The 8625-nt window shown below is 37.9% G+C and overlaps 1 pseudogene; it reads right to left on the bottom strand.

Moving 5' to 3' along the window:
• Window positions 1-249: 249 nt before the first annotated feature.
• LOC114687568 lies at window positions 250-7732 on the bottom strand (annotated as a pseudogene).
• Window positions 7733-8625: the final 893 nt, after the last annotated feature.

The raw sequence follows: 8625 nt of genomic DNA, 5'->3' as shown, positions 1-8625 counted from the left end.
ACTTTACAGCAGCATTCAGCTTTCCTATGAAATACTTAAATATTATGTACACCTTTTTCTTGTAGTAATCTAGGAACTGGCTTCAGAGTTTGTCGGATGGGGGGACGGGTAATCCATTAAAAATTATTCTAGAAAATGTCTTTTGTCAGAATAGCAGGTATCCAAGTTAAAAATAGGAGGGTCAGTTTGTTGCTTTGTGGACTTTTCAAAGTTTAAATCACTCTTTGTTCCCTTCTACATGAACCTTAGTCACCACTCCTGAGTGGAGATGGGCAGAGGCACCGGCCCCAGCTCCTCAGGCTTCTCAGCAGCTGCCTTCTTGCTGCTGCAGCAAGGCTTGAAGAGATGTGTGTCAATGAGGACTTCCCCAAAACGGCCCTTATAGATGATAGATGATACCACAACATACTTTCTGTCTTTTCCAGTAGGTAAGATCTAAAAAGGAAAAAAAAAAAACAAAAAAACAAAAACAAAAACAAAAAAACAGAGTTCTATTAGAGCTAGAAGCCATCTCTGTATCCGAGCCATTATCTGACTGGCTACTGTAGCAGGGAGACTGGGCTGGAGAGGCACTTGAGGTGTTGCTATGAACATCAGAATTGTGGTGTTTAAATTGCTTCTGCATCTTACTAATCTGATTGCTTTTCATCCTGTTTCCAGATAGAGTTTTCATTTTCTTTGGTTTCAGTGTTGTCTTTAGATTGGGTCCTGTCATTGCATCTTCCTATTGGAGAAATTATTTTGGCCACTCCACGTAGTTAAAAGGATATTTATTTAATGACATAACTCACAAATTAAGTGAAAGGTAGGTCGCAGGCTCTGGGGAAGGTGTATCGCAGACCAGCGGTGTTCTCCGGAGCTCTGCACAGTCCCCCTTCACCGTTCAGCATCCTGGCACACAGAGCACACACAAAGAGCTCTGGCCCATCCAGCTCTCGGGTCTCCAGGTGCCTCTCCTGGCCCCGCCTTGTAGGCGTGACAGTTGCCAGAGTCTCAATGGGGGTTGGAACTTCCAGATCCAAGCTGGAATGGCTACCCACTACATCTCCCCCTTTTTGTCTAAATAAGAAGGTTCTAAACTAATACAAGACTACATACAAAGGAAGATTTATCAAATATTGTCCAGAAATAATGAGGGATAATGACCTAGATAAGATGGACTTACAACCAATGCAAACAATATCAAGCAGGAAACACATACTAAAATCCAGAGAAGTATAGAGCATAGGTAAATGGCATGTTATAAAGATCATTCAAAGGTGTCCTATCCTAAATAACCTGAATCTAATACTTAATATGTTCTATCTAAGATATTATATATACTAAGTTGTAACTATAACTGCTAGTCTTCAATTCCATCAAAGACCTGAGAAGGAACATAATGGTACCTGAGAAATGGTAGATGGATGCAAGCTTTCTGGAATCTTGCAAGAGTAGACCAAGACAGCTGGCAGCCTGGACAGTCACCTAATTTTTCTCAGCATTGTTGCTGCATTCAAATTGGCTACAGGCCTAGAGTATCTGACAGACCATTTCCAGAAGCAGGAATTCTGAAAGACCATCTTACCCTGTCTTGGCAGAGTACAGTGGTTGCTTTCCTTGTGTCCAGCTTGTCCAGAAAGGACAGCATTGTATTTGTACTGTCAGCCATCAAGGCAAGGGCAGTTCTTTGCCCAGTAGGCCATTTTGTGCCAAAAAGACAAACTTCCAAATGGAAATGTCTTAAAAGCCCAACATTCTCTCAAGATCAATTGGTGCAGCCAGGAGCAATTGTGTCTCATGTCAACAGAATTCTAAGTTATTTAACTGCCATATTCTCTAGGTCTATGAAGTGTTTGAAGATTACCTATCCATCTGACCTATGTATCTGTAAATCTGGATAACCTAACTAACATAACTATAGAGATGACAGGAAGAAGTGACTATAAATCTATAAGTCTTATCTACTGAAATAACCTAAGGACTAAGGCTTCACATAAGCAAGGTAAACAGTCTATAAGGAAATGTATGGTGAAGAACGATGACTTCAAAATTGTGACAATACACAAGATATTTATAAAAGGGGTAGGAATATATAGTGTGATATGCAATATGACAATAATATTAAATATATATCAATATACCGAATATCCTAAACAGAAGTAGAACATATATAAAGTATGACAGATATAAATTTACATTTGTATCAATATAAAAATGTTTCAAATAAGAGTAGAAATATATGTACATTATAACAAATATAGTTCTGTATTTGTATCAATATACAAATTATCTTAAACAGGAGTATAAAAATAGTTTACATTTGTATCAACATATAAGAATCTATAACAGTACAAATTAAAGTGCAAATTATCTAAGGTTGCTATTTTACTAAATTTGTTTACTACTATATACAATGATTTACCATCATATCTTATACCTATCCGTTCCATTTCTTCTCCCCCCCCCTTTTTTTTTACAATACTGAGTCTAATGTTTTTTTTTCCACCACCAACCCTATAACCATCATCCATAACCCTGAGAATTATGAAACCTAAGGGAGAAGGGGCGTCGTATTCTTAGAATTGCTTCCTGCCGTTTAGGGGGTGATGTTATCTCTGTTGGGTACTGTGAGAAAGCTCAGATAGTTAAATCTCAGTTAGACTAACTGTAGGCTCTGCAGCAAGTTTTACAGTAATGGGTAAGATTGTCTGAAATTCTGGCAAGAAGTGTAGTATGATGATGATTACCATGGCATCATTCTGGATTGGATAGAATTGTTGTTTTTGGGGCCCGATGTTCCTTCTGGAGACTTCTAAGATTGCTATTGGAAAAACTTATTTGTTATCAAAAATGGGAGGTTTGGATTTAAAGAGGACATAGCATGTAAGAAAGGATTCTGAGAAATCAAGAGTAAGCATGGAGAGAATTAGAATTTAGAAGACAATGGTCCCTTTTTATTGGTTTCCTTCTGTCTCACACCAGAGGGCTCTTCTGATATGAGACTGAAGAATTGAAGAATCTCTCAAACTTTTCTTTTAGCAATATGCTTGGGTTTAGAGAAGGAGTGAGCCAATTCCATCTCCAAAGCCAGCTTGGAATTGGAACCACAACTTTTCTAGATTGATAGAGAGATAGATGTTAGACAGTGTGGTTGATTAGTACCAATAGATTCTTCCTTTCTGCTGTAAACATCCAGATATCCAAGGCCTTATCAGTTTCGGAAGATGGGTATTTCCATTACCCTGGAAAGACAAAAACATAACCCTACCCCATCCTTTGATTGTTAAATTTTTCTTACAACTTGTAGAGATGTCACATTGGTGGATGATCTTTTACTTCTCTTCATCAAGGGGTTTTTCCTATTCGAATCGAATTTTTATTAATTTTGTTGGTATCCATAGCTTTTCTTCTGCAGAAACAAAGGCAAAACCCTTTCCCCAACGTAGAATATATCCAGGTTTCCATTCTGAGGTCAGCACTTCCTTGAAATTGGTTGGTTTATCTCAGGAGTTTTGTCTGTCGTCCAATATCTCTCTGCAGCTGTTGTTCCTTTCTCATTAGCATTGAGAAAATTCAAGGTTAATAAAGCACTATTCAGTCTATTTCTAGGAGTCATTGTTACCTGTTGCTGTTTATTTAGCATATCCTTTAAAGTTCAATTGGATCTCTCTATGACTGCTTGGCCTGTGGGATTGTGTGGTATACCTGTAACATGCTTTATATTGTAATAAGCAAAGAATTGACTCATTTTATTGGAGACATATGCTGGGGCATTGTCTGTCTTAATTTGTACAGGTATTCCCATGATGTCCATAACTTCTAATAGGTGTGTAATCACAGAATCAACCTTTTCAGAACTCATAGGAGTTGCCTATTGAAATCATGAATAGGTGTCAATGGTATGATGTACATACTTTAATCTTCCAAATTCTGCAAAATGAAACATATCCATCTGCCAAATTTCATTTCTTTGTATACCTTTTGGATTGCTCCCTGCAGGTAATGGAGTTTGGTTATAGATGAAACAAGTAGGACATTTTTTCACAGTATCCTTAGCCTGTTGCCAAGTGATGGAGAAATCCTTCTTCAAACCTTTGCTATTTACATGGTATTTCTTATGACATTCTGAGCCTTCTAGCACATTACCTATTATTAACTGATCAATCTCATCATTACCTTGTGCTAAAGGTCCTGGCAGACCTGTATGTGTTATATATATATATATATATATATATATATATATATATATATATATATATATATAATATATATATATATGATGTTCCCTTTTTCTGATGATTTCCTGCAATGGTATGAATAATGAAGTTAATTCTGTATTATCAGGAATAATTTCAGCAGTTTCAATATGTAAAACAATTCTCTCTGCATATTGAGAGTCAGTGACTATATTGAGGGGTTCTGTGAAGTCCATCAGTACCATAAGAATGGCATACAGTTCTGCCTTTTATTCAGAGCTATATGGACTTTGTACCACTTTACTTAAGTCTTCTGATTTATATCCTGCTTTCCCTGATTTATTTGCATCAGTATAGCATGTGAGGACTCCAGAAATTGGCTTTTGTCGTACAATGTGAGGAAGGACTCATTCAGTCTTCTTTATGAATTCTATTCTCTTGCTTTTGGGATAGTGGTTGTTAATCTCTCCCAAAAAGTTACTGTAGGCTCTCTGCCAGTATTCATTATCTTTCCATAGTGATGAAATTTCCTCATTAGTTAATGGTACTACAATTTCTGCTGGGTCCATTCCTGTCAACTGGCGAAGTCTTAATTTACCCTTTTGAATAAAATCAGAGATCTTTTCTATATAAGTCTTTAATTTCTTATTGGGTTTACGTGGTAGGAATATCCATTCCAATATAATATCTTCCCTCTGCATCAAAATACCTGTTGGGGAATGTCTGGAGGGGAATATGACAAGAATGCATTTAACTTCTGGATTCACACGATCCACACGTGCTTCTCGTATTGTCTTTTCTACTAGAGCCAATTCCTTTTCAGCTTTGGCTGATAATTCTCTTGGACTATTTAATTCTTTGTCCCCTTCTAGAGTATTAGCCAAATTTTGTAGTCCATCTTTGGGTATCCCCATGATGCCCAGTAAGTTGGAAATGCTTCCTAATAACTTTTGAAAATCATTAAGAGTCTTCAATCTATCTCTTCTTAGTTGTACCTTTTGGGGTCTAATTTTTTGTAGCTCTATCTTATATCCTAAGTAATTAATAGAATCTCCTCTTTGTATTTTTTCAGGAGCAATTTGCAGTTCCCAATGAGGCAAAACTTTTTTTACTTCTTCAAACATGCTTTCTAATGTATCTAACTTTGGATCAGCTAATAGGATATCATCCATATAGTGATAAATTATGGATTGTGGAAACTTTACACGAATTATCTCTAATGTATTCTGCACAAAGTATTGACACAAAGTAGGGCTGTTTAACATTCCCGGTGGGAGGAACTTCCATTGATATCTCTTGACTGGCTGAGAATTATTATAATTAGGTACTGTGAAGGCAAATTTTTCTCTATCATTTTCTTGTAAGGGTATGGTAAAGAAACAGTCTTTTAAGTCAATAACTATTATAGGTCATTCTTTGGGTAGCAGAGAGGGCAAGGACATCCCAGTCTGTAGGGAGCCCATTGGCTGAATTACTTTATTAATAGCTCTCAGTTCTGTCAGCATTCTCCAATTACCAGATTTTTTTTAATAACAAATACAGGAGAATTCCAAGGGCTGGTAGATTCTTCAATGTGTTGAGCATTTAACTGCTCTTGAACCAGCTGTTCTAAAGCTTGTAGCTTCTCTTTTGTCAAAGGCCATTGTCCAACCCAGACAGTTTTTATGTTCCTCAGAAACACATGATTCCATGACCTTATCCTATCAATTAACGATAATCTTCTTCTTTATATACTGTCTAAATAGCCACAACTTCACTCTGGAGAGTTAGTGTTCTATCCATTAAATATTCATATTTATTATCAATAAAATCAATTTTGGGTACAAGCCTGTTTTGTAAATCCTGATTAGCAGATTCTAGAGAAAGAATCTTTTTCTGTAAGCCTTCATTGCTATCTTTGAAAGACTATAAATCCTGGTTAGCAGATTCCAGAGAGAGAATCTTTTTCTGTAAGCCTTCATTGCTATCTTTTAAAGCCTGTATCAGTCCCAATAATGACTCATCTTTGTTCTTAAACCAATGTTTGAACACTGTGTGAATTATTATGATGAATGCCAAAATAGTATAGCCCAGATACGCCTTAGGAATGCCGTATATTTCTAGGAAGATGTCATTCATCATACTGCTGTGGATATTGTTCTATATAAATAGAACACTGATGGCCAGTGACCAGGCAGGAAGTAAGTGGGACAAGGAGAGAGGAGAATTCTGGGAAGCAGAAGGCTGAGGGGAGAGACACTGCAGCCACCGCCAGGAGAAGCAGCATGTGAAGACGCTGGTAAGCCACCAGCCACGTGGCAAGGTATAGATTTATAAAAATGGGTTAATTTAAGATAAAAGAACAATTAGCAAGAAGCCTGCCACGGCCATACAGTTTATAAGTGATATAATATAAGCGTCTGAGTGATTATTTTATACGTGGATTGTGGGACTGTGGGGCTTGGGGAACCTGGAGAGTGCCCTCCAGCTACATCATACAGGCAAAAAGGTTTTTAAATTCTTGTGAGGTAATGTTGTCAGCCATATTATATGAATTACTCAAAATTTGTTAGTCAATTTTAAGGTGTAAAATTATCAAGTACCTTTACTTGAAACAATATGCTTACCTTTCATGGGTTTTGGGGCATGTAGTAGCACTTTTCAGCCAGCAGGTGGCGTTGGTACAGCTCCAAAACAGGGCCTGCTGGTGATCTTGGCTGGAGTCAGAGATGGTGGAAATGGCGGTGATGGCAGAAATCGGAGCTAACACTCCCCTGTGTCTTTCGCTGGTCTGGGGCTAAGCTAGGGAATTGAGATCGCACTAGCTGCTCCCTTTTTCGGGAATGGAACTGTGTAGGTGTTCCCTAGTTATATGGAACTTTGCAGGAGTGTTTAGGTACCCGCCAGCTAGGGAGTTTAGGTGTCCGCCAGCCTTTGGAGTTTGCCCCACGCGAGCGCCAGATATTGGAGAAATTATTTTGGCCACTCTACGTAGTTAAAAGGATATTTATTTAATGGCGTAACTCACAAATTAAGTGAAAGGTAAGTCGCAGGGTCTGGGGAAAGTGTATCGCAATCCATCCGTGTTCTCCGGAGCTCTGCACAGTCCATCTTCACCGTTCAGCATCTGGGCACAGAGAGTACACACAGAGAGCGCTGGCCCATCCAGCTCTCGGTATCCAGGGGCTTCCCCTGGCCCCGCCTTGTAGGCGTGACAGTTGCCAGAGTCTCAATGGGGGTTGGAACTTCCAGATCCAAGCTGGAATGGCTACCCACTACATCTACCACATGATTCCAGGTTTCTTTTTCTTTTCTTTTCTTTTTTTTTCAATCCTCCTGGCAACTTCTTCCATCTTTTCACAAGCAGCACACAGGCATTGCAGATGTCTCCAGAGAGAGTCTCATGCAACCAAAAACAGCACTGGAAGTCCTTTTCATAACGTTTACTGTCCGTGAACCAAGTGCTGGAGGACTTGGCTCTGCAGATACAGCAGCCCTCTATACTTCGGTACATCTTTGGCTTGTGAAAACCAAACATTTTTTTCTTCTGGGCAATAGCTTCCATGCGCAGCAGCATCCCCACGGTGCGGCCCTCTTTTTTTTTTTTTTTTTTTTTTTTTGAGACAGTGTTTCAGTGTGTAGTTCTGTATTTCCTGGAATTTGCTCTGTAGAATAGTCCAGCCTCAAACTCAGAGATCTGCCTCCTTCTGTTTCCCAGTTGCTGGTATTAAAGGTATGTGCTACCACTCCCCAGCTAGTACTTTCTTCTATAAGTAGAACTTGTTCAAGACAATTATTTTTTAATCTTCTAATTAATAAGAGGCAAATGTAATTTCAATGGATTTCTTTCACAGATTTTTAAAAATTTCTTTCTATTTTCTATAAAAATCTGATTCATTATTTGTATGTAAAACTTATACAAGCTGTGACCAAAGACAAAGCCATCTTATATTATGATCCCAAAGCATAGTTGCTTAGAGACTCAAAATAGAAAGTAATTTCTAGTGAGCTCATCCAAACTTTAGCCTACACAGTTTCTCTTTTTTTGCAACAAAATGACTTGACTAACATTCCAACCAAGGACCATAAACCAGCAGTGTGCATAGACATTGAGAATAAAGATATATTTAGATAGATTGCATAGATTCAGGAGGCTGAGACCATCTGTCTTTTACACAGTAGAATGTCAATTTTATTCCAGTCAAAGGCCAGGGTTTTCTAGTAATACTCTCTATTTAAAGATGCAAAAAGGCAATTTAACAATTAGATTGTATGCCATTCAAAGAAAATCTAAGTACATCTGTTTCTCTAATTATTGTGCACTATTATAAACTGATAAATCATAGTTATGATTTTAAAAATAATGTCTTAGAAATTTTCATTTTATACTTCCACACAATATGTTAGTGCTTCTATTCTAAACCTACTTGTTTATCCGGACTTGTTACCATGTCTACCTTTTACCCTG

Source organism: Peromyscus leucopus, chromosome X (genome assembly GCF_004664715.2).
Source record: "Peromyscus leucopus breed LL Stock chromosome X, UCI_PerLeu_2.1, whole genome shotgun sequence".
In the NCBI taxonomy this organism is placed as follows: domain Eukaryota; kingdom Metazoa; phylum Chordata; class Mammalia; order Rodentia; family Cricetidae; genus Peromyscus; species Peromyscus leucopus.
This window is presented reverse-complemented; position numbering and strand designations above follow the sequence as displayed.